This window comes from Bidens hawaiensis, unplaced genomic scaffold (genome assembly GCF_021521415.1).
Source record: "Bidens hawaiensis isolate Kalapana, Puna unplaced genomic scaffold, B.hawaiensis_p1.1 tig00060441_1, whole genome shotgun sequence".
NCBI classification, from domain to species: domain Eukaryota; kingdom Viridiplantae; phylum Streptophyta; class Magnoliopsida; order Asterales; family Asteraceae; genus Bidens; species Bidens hawaiensis.
In genome coordinates, this window is record NW_027500913.1 from 3,340 (window position 1) to 20,132 (window position 16,793).

Genomic DNA, 16,793 nt, shown 5'->3' on the forward strand with positions numbered 1-16,793 from the left:
CCAGTTATTAGTTGCTAATTTACATGACTATTTTTTTTTTTCATTTTTGGGATCTTGAAAATAAATCTTTACAACCACCCAATTGAAAGTGCATGACCTCGTTTGGATAATTAAGTGGCATTATTTGTTGGTGAAGAAAGGGGTCTAGATGCAGATGACACAATATCCGGATCCTTTCAACAATAGGCCTTCTTGGCTAGAACGCCAGCAAAGACTAACGGCTAATCCTGCAAAACAGAGACCGTTAGCCACGTTACATGAAGGAGGTTCTTCCAGTAACCATTCTTCGACGTGAGAATCAATATGGTTGTTAGTTGTTGCTAGCGCTCTCACCAAGGATGTCTCAATGTTGAAAAGATTTGGTATTTGTATCATCCGTATCTTGATTCCCTTCTTCAGTTGGTCCGTTGTGTTCTGCTTTTGTTTTCTAGTAAATTGTTAGATCATGTGACACAAATTTGTTTCATCAAAACATTTTTGAATTTGTTGTTTCATTTATTTGAAGTGGGAATCATTATCTCACCATGGACGTATTATGCTCATAACTTTTCATTTGTCTTCTTTCAACCTACTTATCAATCTTCTCCAAATGTGTATATTAAAGTAGCTTAAAGAGAAAATTTTTTAATTGAATCCATATTTTATAAGATGGTGTCCTTCAACTTTTGTTATAAAGTAATACCAATATACTTTCTATATAGAATTGTCTGTTCCTCTTTGTGTCACCACTCACCAACCTTGATTTTTCTATACCACTTTGCCTATTATAAGTTTGTTACATATGAAGTATAATAGAGTTAATTTTAATGACGGTGCATTTATGGCGTCAGCTTTTTGTTGATGTTGCGGGTTTGGACCACATATATACTGTTTGAATGTTTGGTTTGTGATCTTGTAGTAATTTGTATATTTGTTGTCCTTTTCATTATAACAGACTTGGGTCCTCATAGGTTTATATTAATATTATTGTTCTGTCTCATTGTATTGCATGCTTGCCCAATGAAAAGAACATATATCTACACCACTTTCTTCAAGATTGATCTTTAATAAATATACTCAGTGCCTACAAGGTTATCATCTTCTTAGTGGCGTTTAGAATATTACAAATTATAGCATTTATCATCTTCTTAGTGGTGTTTATATTACGAAGTATAGCATAAGTGCTAATCTTAGAAGTAATCACTTGATTCCAATTCTTAACATTTAATACCAACTAGGAAGTTTCCAATTACCCATCTGGCTAGCATAGGTTGAAAATAACCTTTTACTCTTTTTTTTCCCTTTTGTCTTTTTAAGTATTTCCTGGTGGGCTTTTGAGTGTGGCAAGTTATACATTATAGATAATAGCCTGAAATCTGCACTATATTTTAAATAGGTGAAAAGAAGTTTTAAATTTGTGTGTATATATGTGTATGTAACACTTGTGTGTTCATTATATTTCACACTTTATATTTGCTTATAGGGATGAAGGAAGATAAAGATTCAAGGTGGTTCGAACTCGAATATGTACCGAAGGACTACATATTCTCAAAGGAATACAGACCCCAAAACCTTGATACTCCTGTTAGTGATTCGGTTCCCGTTATAGATCTTGCAAAATCAGAGGCTGCAAATGGACACAGCCAACCAGTTGAAGAAATCTTGAAAGCTTCTCAAGAATTCGGTTTCTTTCATGTACTTACAAGTGTAACCCATGATAATATATAAATAATTCTATATTTTTTGATATATTTCATGTGGGTTTCAGATTTCTATAAAAAAATATTCGATCTTGACGATATTGTGAACTTGAAATGTTGTAACAGGTCATAAATCAGGGAGTCCCAGAAAAGACAGTGACTGATGCAATGAATGTTCTTAAGGAATTCTTTGACATGCAACCCAAACATACAAGTGGAATCATCCCACCCAACAAAGGCTATATTTACACAAGCAGCGCTGGTTTCACGAAAGACGGCGTGCATTTATGGAGGGAAAATATTAAGCTTCCTTGTCATCCATTGGAAGAAAGCATTCATCTATGGCCAGATACACCAGCCCAATATCAGTAAGTTTTAATATTTCATTTTCATCATATCAGTATATAACTATCATTTAAACAACCGTGTTAACCGTATTATTGTAATATTTCTTCAGGGAGGCAATTGCGGCGTATCTAGTGGAAATACAGAATTGAGTGCAAGAATTTTAGAGATGATTTGTGAAGGTTTAGGACTTAAAAAGGAGTACTTTAAAGATACAAGTGAACTTCAGTTATTCTCATCTAACTTCTACCCGCCTTGCCCGGACCCGAGTCTGACTTTGGGAATATTACCACACATTGATCCTAGCCTTATAAGCCTTGTTTATCAAGGGGGTACAACTGGGCTTCAGTTTATGAAGGATGGTCAATGGGTTAATGTTGGAGCCAGCGCAAATGCCTTTGTTGTTAACATAGGTAACCAACTTGAGGTATGCTTAGTAAGTTGACTTAGTTCCATAAGCTCATTATCTCCCATAGATATTAAATGAGTACAAAAGGGTTATAATTGGGCCGCAATAAAAACCCGTAATTTGACTAGTTTGCCCTTGAAGAAATTTAATGGGGGTGATAGGTGGTGATGGGGAAGATTTGAGAATGTTTAGTTAGTATGTTTCTTGTTAATATGTTTTAAGTTATAGTATATTGATATAAAGTGACACTATATATTTAATCACTGGTACCTTTATTCATTGTACCTGTACATAGAAAAATACTTAATATGAGGGTAGATTTATAAAGTTTTCATTCAGGGGCAAAAGAGTCAATGTAGTGGTATGTAGGTAAATCCAACCAATTTAGCTGTAATACAATAGGGTCATTTTGGACTTTTATTTTACAAATATTTTACAACTTTCAATTCCTTTCTTACTTAAAAAAGTTACGTATTATGGCCTATCAGCCAACAAGTTTGATCCGCCCGTTGCTTATATATAAACGTTACATTGCCCCTAAAGTTCACTGAGGTATTTATAGCATGAACGATTGACAGTTTGAGTTTATTTATATTGATATAGATAATTAGCAACATGAAGTTGAAAAGTGCTAAACATCGAGTGGTGAATAGTACACACGAGACAAGACTAAGCATGGCAACCTTTTTTAACCTGTCTCTAGATTGCATCATTGAGCCAGCAAAACAGTTGGTGAACGAGCTGGAACCACCGCTTTACAGAGCTACTCAATATAAAGATTTTGTTCACCACAACAAATCATTCGGTGATTACACCGGTGCCATACTAAAGTCATAAGTAGGTGACATGATGGTCTTGTTTTGAGAATATGCTGATAATAATTCATGATCTATGTGTGCTTAGTTCGTTGTATCTTGTGCTGCTTAAGTTGCAACTTCGTTGTAGCTTTTATTTATACCATAAACCATTGCTTCCTAGTTCCTACTCGACTTTACTATCCAAGTGGTTGAATTAAGGACTTCCAAAACGTCTTTTTAGTGAAACAAAAACAAAATACACTTGTTTTAACCACCACGTTTAAAACATATTAGATTAAAAAAAGTTATTTTGTATCGTGTTATATAAAAATAGTATGATTTATAACTGTTTTAATTTGTTGTTTGAGACTTGTATAAACAAAAACATACAGGATCATCAAACTTTTTTAGGATAATGAGTAAACTCGTCGAGTTTACATGGGTGCGAACTAAGCTTTCAGCCTGGATTGAAAGAATACAAAGCGAGACAACTTGATGTGTGTTGTAGTTTACTAAAGTTAACATCGGCCAAGCTTAAAATCTTATGTTCATAGGTCATGGATAAAAAAGGCAATTGATGTCACATCGTGATTTAAATGAGTTAATCACTTTCATTTAGAAACAATGAATCTAGTTTATGGAAAAATAAAGGCAAATGATGACACCGTGCGATTTTAATTACTTCATCGCTTTCTTCTATTTATGCATCTTGATCTTGATATCCCATTCTTGAAGATAAGTCCTGAAGAGGTAGGTCTCAGCACAGCCCAGTTGGACCCGCAAGACTCACCTTAAACAGGGACGTCTGCGCAGAAACCAACTGGATCCGAGGACCAACCATGCTCAGAGACGTGACGTCCTTACGCGCAAGTACGCAAGCTGGTCCCGCAGGAAATGCCTCCCAATGGTGAAGGACTCCGCCTGTCCCCGCAGCCTCGGATACAAGCCATTAGGGAAGGCCACCCGCGCAGCAAGGCTACATGCACAAGGCACTTAGCTCTCAATCACAGTGTCACCTGAAGGAATGAGCGAAGCCGGGAACAATCCCGCACAAGGGCGGGAGGGGGAATACTCCCGCCCAAATAAGCCAGTCCGTACGATACGGGAAGATCTTCTGTACTGTACCTGACGAGGTATGGGAAAAAGATCTGACTAAAGATACGACAGCTTATGGACAACAGTATGGCGAGCAGCATGCTCCTACACTGTATGTCACTATTAGCCGCTGCCTACTCACCAACTCTTGTCATACCACGTGCGTAGCCGGCAGTTGGTGGAAAAGGAATAGTATACAGCAGGCCTGGTCTCTATCAGCCGCTACCTACCCACCAACTACCAGCAGGGCACGTGCGTAGGCTACTGTTGGTGGAACAGGAAGACTGTTGCAGCCGGCCATACCTCCTTGGAAACCTACCTTCGGCTATAAATACCCCAAATGGTATGATCATATCTTATCACATTATCATAATATCTTATCTTATATCATCATAATATACCTGATATCTGCTCTAGCAATCTCTTAATATACTTTTATATTTAAAGAGCAATCTAGTCTGATTCTCACGCCGGAGGGTGGTCACAAGGAGGAACCCCCCCCCTTCTCAGTGACGAGCTCACGGTGTCTGTTTTGCAGGTTATCAGAAGAACCATCTTCCAAGGGTCTAACCCCTCGTGGGAAACATCTCTCTAACCCCCAGGTTACCAGTAATCTGCCCGGGGTCCGGTTAGTGTTTCTTCAAGTCCAAAATTATTATTGGTTTAAATATTTATTACAAGATTATATAACTATATAAGAAAAGATTATGTACATGTAGTACATCTAAGCATTTCATCCTTTTATAAGATAGTGTTGACCTTGGTTCTTTATTTATTACAGTTCTATGTTATGCAAGTAAAATGTATTATCGATCTTTTTATTTTAACAATGTTTGTCGTTTAATTTCCGTTTTAATTTAACAAAATGACTATTTTATTTTTTAGTAGTTAATTTATTTATTTCTTAAATCTTTTCTAAATAGATGTTTTTTTTAACTGATTATATGTTAACTGGGTTTGATTATTAACCTAATTGGCTACAATGATTATTGCTTTTCTACTTCAAAATTGGTTAGGAACTATAACCAATTGTTTTTGAGGAACATGTTACACATTTTGCAATGAGTCAATTCAGTATTGTATGGCATTAGACATAAAACGAATTTCGTGAAAATTTCAGGATTTCTCTTTATTTGTGGTATCACTGTCACGTTTGTTTTAGTTACCATTAGAACCATTGAGGATTTTTTTAACGTTTTTGCATCTATTAGAGTTTTTTAAAAGCCAGAGAAGTAAATGTTACCAAACAATACACTAATACCTATTCATATCAACATGGAGACAGAATGAACAAAATCCGATTTCTAATGACACTATACCGGTTTAAAAATGAGCAAAATTTTATTTCTAACATTAATAACTGGTTATTAACATATTAAAAAAAAATCAGTTTCTAGTTGTTTCTTGCTCTAAAATGCCTAGGCGGTCCCTAACCATAGTTAATATCGGTTAATAACTGGTTTCGGTTTGGGGTAGGTTAGCCGACCAGGATTTGCAGCTCTAGTGAGTGTGAACACATCAATACTGATACCAGCATAGTAATTTAACGGGCCAAATAACCATCGATTCACTCGATTGGATGATTGGTATGCCTAGGAGGGCTTATTGTTTCAGCTGGATACAAGTTGGGCTAGAAGATTAAAGGATTTTTTGGACTGACAGGTTTGATGCCACAATAAATGTACTAGGTTAGTACCTGTATTGCACATGGTGGAAAATATAATAAAAGTAATAAATTATTATGTGTAATACGTATATTCATTTATTTTATATAATAATAGGTTATGGCTCCCGTTACACACATGGAAAATATATATACTTCATATATATTTATATATAATACAGTACAAATTCAACCATTTTTAAAAATTAGCAATAAAAAAACTAGCATTACCAAACACATTAAAAAAGTATTTAATTAACATGTTAACATGAAACACATACACAACATCATTAAAATTAAAATGAAAACACACATGATAGGTCAAAACACTAAAATAATACTTAAATTAATATTAAAAATATCATCTCAGCATTAAAAAGAACAGAGTTATGTAAACATAAATTAGATCGGACAAGGAACTTCTAAGCATTTGGAAAATTTAAAAACATATTATAAATTAATTTATACAATATTTAATGTAACTATGTATTTTATATACACAAAGGTAAGATTATTCATAATAAGTTGTATACCGCATTTGTTGTTTGATTAGTAATAATTGTTTGTCTAGTATGACTATTTTAATGTCGTGTCTAGTCTTCATTCTTAAGAAAGCAACATAAAGTTGGCCGTGTGTAAAAACAGGTTAAGGAATATGATAACTGAGATCACATCAACAACAATATACGAACACATATTTAATCTAATAATAATACAAAAGTACAATATGGTACCAACCACAAGTAAACTGATAACTCATAACCTTCGCCTCCTTTATTCAAACAACATGAACTTTGAAATGAATGATCAACTTTGCATTGTGAATCTCTTGGACCTGCTTGACTGCAAACGTAAAAACAGTTTAATTGTAAAAATATTAGGAATACAAATTAAAAAAAATGAACATACAAAACCTAATTTAAAACGATAAATATACAAAGATGTTTTGGGAGTGGAAGCCCATTCAATTGAATCTACAAAAAATAACAACAATAAGAAATTAATGTGTGGTTAATTTAATTTTTGAAAAACAAAGGGAAAGGTATATTAATGTTTTTGGGAGTGGAAGCCCATTGAATTGAATCTACAAAAAAATACCATATTTGATGAAGTTTGAACTCGAGACTTCCAGGTTAACACATTACAACACTACCATCATAACAACTTCCTTTTTTGGTACTATGACTACTTCCTAATAAATAAATATGTAAACAGAATTTGGAATATTAAAAAAAAAGAAACTTAGTGTTGGACCAACAATCAAAATACTGTAGCAGTCCTTCTCCTTTTAATATATAGTATAATATTAATAAATTATGAAAAGTTGCCATGTTTAATAATATTTACTAAAACATATGTGCAGAATAATATTAATAAATGATGATGAAACGCTTATTTAATTTTATGATACATTAATTATTAGAAAATATGTTACTTTGAATATTGTGTTCTAATATAACATGGTTGTTATTTTAGTATTAACAAGATTTTTATTCGAACGTTGCTATGTTCGAGTGTTATGGTTTGGTTTTACGATGTTACGACATGTAGAATGGGTACTATTGCAGCCAAACTGACTTGATAGATATCCTGGCCCGAAATTTATAATCTACTTTATGTATTTTAAAAGAATACTGCTGCCAAAAGTTTCTTTATAATCTTACAAAAAAGCCATAACGTTAGAGTAACATTTTAAGTTAAAAAAATATTAATACGTACAACCTTAAAATACCAACTAAAGGTGTTAAAAGATATTATTAATACAATTTTACACCAAGAAACTCATAACCTAAAATGTCATGAAAAATCGATCATGCAAATTTACTGCATAGAATCGAGAATTAGTTTTGTTGTACCTATTTGTTAGGTCCACTTTAATAGCTTTGCTATCAATTGAAGACTTTTTTAGCATGAAAATGAGTGGTTGGAAATTAATGATTTCATGAATAATAAATCTTAGGAGTAAATTTTGGTTGTTAATATATATATATATATATATATATATATATATATATAGTTAATATGAAGGTAAATTAAGTAATATTGAATTATAATTATGGCAAATATTTTTAGTTTGACAATCAGCCTTTTAAATATTAAAATAACTTATTACATAATTGAGAAAATTACTATTTGTGTCCTTATGGTTTTAGGGTTGAGGTACAATGAGTTCTTACAAAAATTTTGAACTGGTTGAGTCCCCGTGGTTTCAGAAACGAACAATTTGAGTCCATGTCGCTGGGGAATAACTAGGTTACCCCTTTTATGATCCGTATGAGTCCTTGTGGTTAAGTGATTGTTCAGTTTTAGTCCTTCTTTAAAAATTTCCTCCAAATTAAAGAATTAACCACCAAACTATAACCAATCAAGCCATAACCAACTAACCAAACCATAATCAACCAAAAATAAATGAACCGATTTTTTTTAACAAAAATAAAAGATTCGAACTATTTTTTAACAAAAATAAACAAACCGAACTAATTTTCTTTAGCATAAATAAACGAACCAAACTTTTTTAACAAAAAAATACAAACCAAACTATTTTTTTTAACAAAAATAAACGAATCGTACTACTATTTAACAAAAATAAACGAACCAGGCTACTTTTTTTTTAACAAAAATAAACGAACCGAACAACTTTTTTAACAAAAATAAACGGACTAAACTACTTTTTTACTAAACTAAACGAATGTAACTACTTCTAAAATAAGTAATAGAATCGAACTCCACCTTAGTGCACGCTACGACGATATTTTTGTTAAAAATAAATTTGGTTCATTTGTTTTTGTTAAAAAATTAGTTTGGTTCGTTTTTTTTGTTGTTAAAAATAAGCCTGGTTCGCTTATTTGTTTTTTTAAAAAGTAGTTAGATGCGCTTGTTTTTGTTAAAGCGAATTGTTCAGTTCGTTTAGTTAAGTAAAAAAAATTGTTCGGGTTTATTTATTATTAAAGACAAGTATTTCGGTATTTTATTATTGTTAAAAAAGTAGTTCGGTTAGTTTATTTTTGTCAAAAAAGTAGTGCGGTTAGTTTATTTTTGTCAAAAAGTTGTTCGATTTGTTTATTTTTGTTAAAAAATTAAGATTGTTTTGTTTCTTTTTTGGTTAAAATGTAGTTGGATTCGTTTAATTTTGTTAAACAAAAGAACTAAACTGCTTGTAGAAAAAGTGGTTCATTTTGTTTAGTAAAAAAAGTAGTTTCATTTGCTTATTTTTGTTAAAAGATAAGTTTGGTTTGTTTATTTTTGTTAAAAAGTAAGTTCGGTTCGTTTATTTTTGTTAGAAATGTAGTTTGATTTGTTTATTTTTGTTTAAAAAATATGTTCGGTTCGTTTATTTTTGTAAAAAAAGTGATTCGATTCGTTTATTTTTGTTAAACGATGAACTCCTTGTTAAAAAAAGTGATTCGGTTCGTTTATTTTGATAAAAAAATTAGTTTTTTTTTTTGTTATAAAGTAGTTCGGTTCATTAATTTTTCCTGAAAAAGTGGTTCGGTTTATTTATTTTTGTTAAAAAAAATTAGTCTAGTTCATTTATTTTTGTTAAAAGGGAAAGAGGACTCAACGTGACCACTTATGAAAGTTCAAGGACTCAGAATGACAATGTATATATATAGAAGTAAAATGTCAAATATATCCCTAAAACTTACAAAATTAAGTAAAGCTAGGGACTCAATGGTTTATTTTTGAAACCACAGTGACTCAACCAGTTCAAAAAAATATTCGGGAACTCATTGTGCCTCCGCCCTAAAACCACAAGAATAGTAATTTTCTCTACATAATTTAACAAATCTAAGGAAAGTTACATACACATAATTAAAAAGAATATATAAACTAAAAAGTAAAACTATACACAATTAAAACCATTTAAATTATAATTAAGAATATAATACTATTAAAAAGATTAAAATCGACATTAATACCAAATTAAATTTGTAACACTCTAAGCTCAATTGAAAAAATTGTAAAACGAGTCACCTTTAACATAATATTTAAAACAAAAAACATGAAATAATGACTAGAAGTTCATAGCTAGTATATTTTGGTGATGACGAAAGCAACATCATCTTTATAGTTACGAATAGTTTGTTGTTCTAAAAAAAAACTCATTCTCCCCAACATAATCGTTCGAGCCAATACATTGTTTTGATACAAACTAAGAAATGAAAAGAAAATTATCGGAATTTTAAAATAACGTGTATGAAATATTTAAACAGTGAGCACAAAAATTATTATCATTGAAAAGCTATTATATTACGTACCAAAATTAGGAATTCAAGATCTTAAATAATCATGCAGAAATTTTAAAGTAATCATTCGGTCAAAATTTAACAAGTAATGAATATCGATAGCATGTAGTTGATGCGTTACAATTACCTTGTAAAACATATTTACTATGATTATCAATAATAAAATTTTTTTAAACTTTTAAATAAAAAGTCAACATAATTAATTGTGTTTTGAGGAAAATAAGGAAACCCAGAGATTATGAATCAACTAATTAAATTAAATTAAATTAAATTTAAAGACTAAATAAACGAACGTGTTAATAATAAGTTAACTAATATTTTAATTATTATTATAATCAGTTAGGTTTAATTTCTATCCATGTATAATAATAAGATTTTTAAAATTTGAACAGGTGAACAGAATAAACTGCATTTGAAAGAAATAAAAAAAATTAAATTCAACTTTTGATAGCAATACATGGTTTTTTAAATATTTACAAAACATGAAAAATACTATAATGTACGTGTATACAAACACGTACCTTTTAGCTTCTAGCTTCTTTTTGTTTGCTGAAAGAATGATTTGATATACTTGAAGGATGAACAACATACTCTTAACCTACAATAATAAACCGTAAAACATAGCAAATTCAACAAACAAACAGACAACCAAACCTTTTTCTTGATACCGGTGCTGGTAAGTTTCTTCCGCAAAACATAGCTCAATTTGGAGTGTTTGATAAAAAATTTCAAACTTGCTAGAATTTATTTGAATAAATTCTTATGTAAGTACCTAATAAAATGAACATATGTTATATCAAACAAACTTTGCAGAAATATTTCAGAAAGATGATATAAAAAGATGATATACCCCATTAAAAAGATGATGTCATTTTTCAGAAATATTTCAAATAAAAACTTTGCAGCATTACAAAAATGTCTATTGAAGATATACCCCAAACCATTATACATAGTCACAAATTATTAACATAAATTCATGAAGTAAATGACGGCAGGAAGAAGAATTCATATATAAAAAATACATGATCAACAAACGAATTCTTATTACACTTATAATGATATACCCAAAACCAAATAACTTGCCTCTAGATTAGTAAAAAGGAAAGACGAAGAAAATGACGGAAAGAAGAAGAAAAATATGAGAAAATGTATGGAAGGATTAGGGTTTTATAAAACAGGTTACTGTGACTATGTATAATTTAAATAATATTTGAATAGAGGGCCGGTAATTTACACTATAAATCGGGCCATGGGTTAAAAGATTAAAAGCGATTCCGCTAGTTTTTGAATTTTGCTTAACAAGAAGATTAATAAGGAAATAGTTCACATGACATCTTGGTAGGATTCTATGTAGAGGCTCTAGAATAATGCAATGTGAAAAATATGAAGGAAATTAATAGAGTAGTAAGATTCATTGATACAAATTTTATATCCACATATTAGTTATTAAATAAAGACAAATAGATTTTGATAATCAAAATTATAATTCATTAGCCAATAACAATTTATATTTGACAATGTGACCAAATAAAATTTTTAAATTTTACTCTTGCTGTTAAGGTAATCTCACTTTTCTATAAAACAGTCCACTGCAAACTTTCATTTGTAAGTAAAAAATCATTTAAATTGTTAATTAGGGATAGACGTAGTAACTTTTTCGTTAGATTGTGATTGTTTTTGACAACAAAAATAGAAGTTAGAAATGTTATTGTTCACTCTACAGGTATAGATTCTTATCAATTAGCGAGAAATAATTTTGACTATTAAAAATAGTTCGCCTTAAACAAACATTAAATGATTGTATGAAATAACTTCTATAACTCAACAGCTCAATCCGTCTTAACTCCCTTTGACGGGTAAAGAAAAGTTAGCATTTTGATCTTATTCGCAAATGTATTAACTTACCATCCAGCACATAAGGTAATATTTGGATGGAGCAGCCTATTTTTTTTCCTACTCAATTTTGAAGGTTCAAAAAATCAATATCTGTCTTTGAATAACTAGAACTAATTTGACTTTGAAACCTTTGACCAGAAAAGTAGAACACAAAAGTTATTATTTATGAAATTTGATCTACAATAAAACCAACAACAGGAAAAAGATAACAAAGTGCAAATCTAATTGAGTTAGGCAAGCAAATGGATTTCACATTGGGACTTTGACCAACTTTGAAGTCAACTACTCAAATTTCAAATAAACACTATTTTCATACTCCTTGTGGAAAAACATGAATTCAATTTTTTATTTGATTTATATTTATTATCTACAAGCACTCTTTTAATGACCGGGCTCGACCTGCCTGACCAGTCTAACCAAAAACCAGATTCGCATGTTTGCTTTAGCCGGCTCAACCGATTCTATTAATTCTGTTTTTAATATGAATTTATAAATGGTCTTTTAGCATTCAATATATAAGAGAGAGGCAGAGAGCATTCACAAACTCTAATTAAGGGGATTTCGGGATTCCTTATTTTTACATCTTTATATCTTATTTTTAGGATAATCTATAAGTTACAATATTTTAACTTATTAACTTATCTTCTCATGCAATAAGTATTTCCAAACACTTTTTTAACTTTTCAAAAAGTTATAAGTTAGCAATCCCAAACACCCCCAAATTAATAGATATTGAGAATGTATTCTAAAATATGAAATGAATACATCTAGATTCATTTAAACTCTATTAATAAAATATTGAGGATGCATTCTAAAACATAAAATAAATACATCCAGATTCATTTAACCTTTTTTTTTTGAATTATTAATTTATCACATTTTATTAAGTGAAAAAAAATATGTAGTTAATCTTTTAAATAAAACTAATAACTAACATGACAACATACTTATATTTAACTTTCTATTTAATACAATATTAACATTTAATGTAATCTAATCTAACTATACTATTAAATCGACATAAGTTGTGGCATTTAACTAATCATTCCACATAGGATGTCAAATAGATGTCATGTCACTATTTTTTATTATATTATGTATGACCCATGACCCGTAAGGCTTTATAAAATTTTGAAAAATATATTATTGTGTGATACGAGTTTCAAACCAAGACATCATGTTTCAAACCAAATGTGCTTACCAACTCCCCTAAAATAATAATTGTGTTTGATTTATTGACTTAACATATATAAATGTGATTTCTTTTCAAGTATAATACCAAAATTATATTTAATTGTTAACAACTTAACATTTTCATAATTCACAATATGACATTGTCTTCTGATATCTCTTTAACACAACTATTTAAGATTGTTCATTGTTTCTCTCTTTATTTTAAAATATAATTTTTTTTATTTTCGTTTACAACAAAACATTCGTATTTGTAAATTTAGTTTTTAAATCTGTGACCACATTTTATTATATCATTTTTATACACACAATATATTTAATATAACAATATCGGTATGAATGTTTTATTTGAAATAAATCAAGCATCAAGATTTTGTTTTCAACTTAAATTATAGTTTATAATATATCAAAAACTTAATAAAAAAAATCATAAATAAAAATTATTAATGAAACAATTGAATTTGCTTATTATATATACCAATTTTTTATTTTTATTATATTTTTCATCCGTGTGAAACACGGGCTCTAACATAGTTTGTTATATTTAAAATTTTATGATGCCATCCGGTTCTTCAATCTGTCCAACCAATAGATTAATTCAACCACCTATCTAGTCAAACACTATAAACTTTGGTAGTACTGACTGCAATGTATCAATGGGTTTCAACCATTCTACCATCGAGAAAAGAAAACTACCACGAGCTCCATTCAAAACCCAGTCATAATAATGTTTGCCTATTATGATTTACGATGCTCAATCAATAGCTAGAAAAAAAAGAGGAAATATGTGTAGTTTAAACTTAAAAGGAATTTGTATTGGAGTTGATCTTGATTCATGTTACTCTAGTAGCAAATGTTGTACCATCCATTACATATTTCTATTAATGAATGAACTTATGGGCACAGGGCTAAGTCAACTAAAGTTCATTGACATACTGCCATCTGACAAATTTAGAATGGACATTCCTAATATGTTTTGGGGTCAAAATAGGCTCTCATTTAGAGTGTAGTTCACACGCATTACCATCACTTTCGGTTTTCATTGTTTCCCCTTCGGTGTTGCTAAACGTACCCTGGACCCACTCCATACTAGTTTTACTATGTGCATTTCTTGGCCTTTTTAGAATTGTTGGTGATTTTAGAGTGAAAAATGTTGTTTTAGTATATTTACCTTTAATCCTCAACTAAATAGGCCATCCCAACATTGATTAGATCATATACCGGGTTAGTAACTTTTATTTCGTCGTAACATTTTTAATTTGTTGTTTCGTTTACTTTGAGGTTGGATGAATATCTCACTACGGACGTATTATGCTCGTTACCTTTTCAACTTTTGATTGAATCCATATTTTATAAGATGGTGTCCAACTTTTGTTTTAAAGTAACACCAATATACTTTCTATATAGAATTGTCTATTCCTCTTTGTGTCACCACTCACCAACCTTGCATTTTTTATAAAACTTTGTCTGTCTGTTATCATCTTGTTACCTATCTAAGTATATTAGGTTCGTTATGATGACGGTGTATATCGTGGAATTCATGTTAAAATATTGATATGACACCGATAATGAAATCTGATCACCGCTTTTTGTTTATTTGCTGCAAGTTTGGACCAGATAAGTTAGAATTTACATCTGGTTCTTGAATCGTGTCGTAATTTGTATTATTTTTGTTCTCATATGTTTATATTAATATGAATGTTCTGTCTCATTGTATATATTACGTACATATGCCAAATGGGGTAAGAACACATATCTATACCCACTTTCTTCAAGATTTTTAGCCCAACAAAATTCCACTTATATATTGATTGTTTATTGGATTACATCGAAACAGAAGGCAAGCGGGCAACAAGCTGCGCCGCTACCCCTTTTTGAATCGCAATAAATATACGTACTCAGTGCCTACAAGGTTATCATCTTCTTGGTGGTGTTTAGAATATTACAAATTATAGCATAAGTGCTAATCTTAGAAGCAACATCGGTCCAACCGGCAACTTGATTCCAATTCTTAATATATGATTTTAACTCAAATAGATGCATGAAAATAGCTTAACTTTATCTATATTTTTATAATATTTCCAGGTGGGAATTTTGAGCGTGACAAGTTGTACATTTTAAATAACAGTCTTAGATCTATCTGTGTATCTCATTTTATTTGCTTATTGAGATGGAGGAAGATAAAGATTCAAGGTGGTTTGAACTCGAACATGTACCAAAGGACTACATATTCCCAGAGGAGTACAGACCTCAGAATCTTGAAACTCCTGTTTGTGATTCGATTCCCGTTATAGATCTTGCAATATCAAAGGCTGCAAATGGACATAGTCAACCAGTCGAAGAAATCCTGAAAGCTTCTCAAGACTTTGGTTTCTTTCATGTACTTAAAAGTTTAACCCATGATTAAAATTCTCTCTTTTTGGTCTTTTCATCATGGCATTCAAATTTCTATACAAAAAAATTCGATCTAACTATAAACTTGAAACAGGTGATAAATCATGGAATCCCAGAAAAGACACTGACCGATGCAATGAATGTTCTTAGAGAATTCTTTGACATGCAACCCAAAGATAAAAGTGGAAGCTTCCCACCCGAAAAAGGTTATATTTACACAAGCAGCACTGGTTGTGCGAAGGACGGTGCGTATTTCTGGAGGGAAAATATTAAGTTTCCTTGTCACCCGTTGGAGGAATGCGTTCATCTATGGCCAGATACACCCGCTCGATATCAGTAAGTTTTAACATTAGATTTTCATCATATAACAATCGCGTTAATAACCATTTTAACTCGATCCATTATTGTAACAATTGTTTTCAGGGAGGTAATCGCGGCGTATCTAGCGGAAATACAGAAACTGAGTGCAAGGCTTTTAGAGATGATTTGTGAAGGATTGGGGTTGAAGCAAGGGTACTTTAAAGATACAAGTGAACTTCAATTATTCTCATCTAACTTCTACCCGCCCTGCCCGGACCCGAGTCTGACTTTGGGAATATTACCACACATTGATCCTAGCCTTATAAGCCTTGTTTATCAAGGGGGTACAACTGGGCTTCAGTTTATGAAGGATGGTCAATGGGTTAATGTTGGAGCCAGCGCAAATGCCTTTGTTGTTAACATAGGTAACCAACTTGAGGTATGCTTAGTAAGTTGACTTAGTTCCATAAGCTCATTATCTCCCATAGATATTTTATGAGTACCAAAGGGTTTTAATGTGTCGCAATAAAAACCCATAATTTGACTAGTTTGCTCTTGAAGAAATAAATATAAAAATAGTTATAACTTGTTAATATAATGAAAATGATTTTTTTAATGTTTGAGCCAGTTAATTAAGTTATAATATATTGATATAGAGGATACTGTATTTAATTGTACCTGTAAATAGAAAAAAAAACTATACTTCATTAGGATAGATTTATAAACTTTCCAATTCAGGGCAACACTGTCATTCTAGTGGTATGCAGGCAATTTCTA

General features: G+C 30.9%; 2 pseudogenes across 2 annotated transcripts; both read left to right on the forward strand.

Moving 5' to 3' along the window:
• Positions 1 to 1,401: 1,401 nt before the first annotated feature.
• LOC143603059 (hyoscyamine 6-dioxygenase-like) lies at positions 1,402 to 3,270 on the forward strand (annotated as a pseudogene). Its single transcript, XR_013147981.1, has 4 exons — positions 1,402 to 1,674; positions 1,806 to 2,047; positions 2,137 to 2,451; positions 3,037 to 3,270. The product of XR_013147981.1 is annotated as a hyoscyamine 6-dioxygenase-like (transcript).
• Positions 3,271 to 15,477: 12,207 nt separating this feature from the next.
• On the forward strand, positions 15,478 to 16,455 carry LOC143603058 (hyoscyamine 6-dioxygenase pseudogene; annotated as a pseudogene). The gene is made up of 3 exons (XR_013147980.1): positions 15,478 to 15,702; positions 15,811 to 16,052; positions 16,140 to 16,455. The product of XR_013147980.1 is annotated as a hyoscyamine 6-dioxygenase pseudogene (transcript).
• The last annotated feature ends 338 nt before the right edge of the window (positions 16,456 to 16,793 follow it).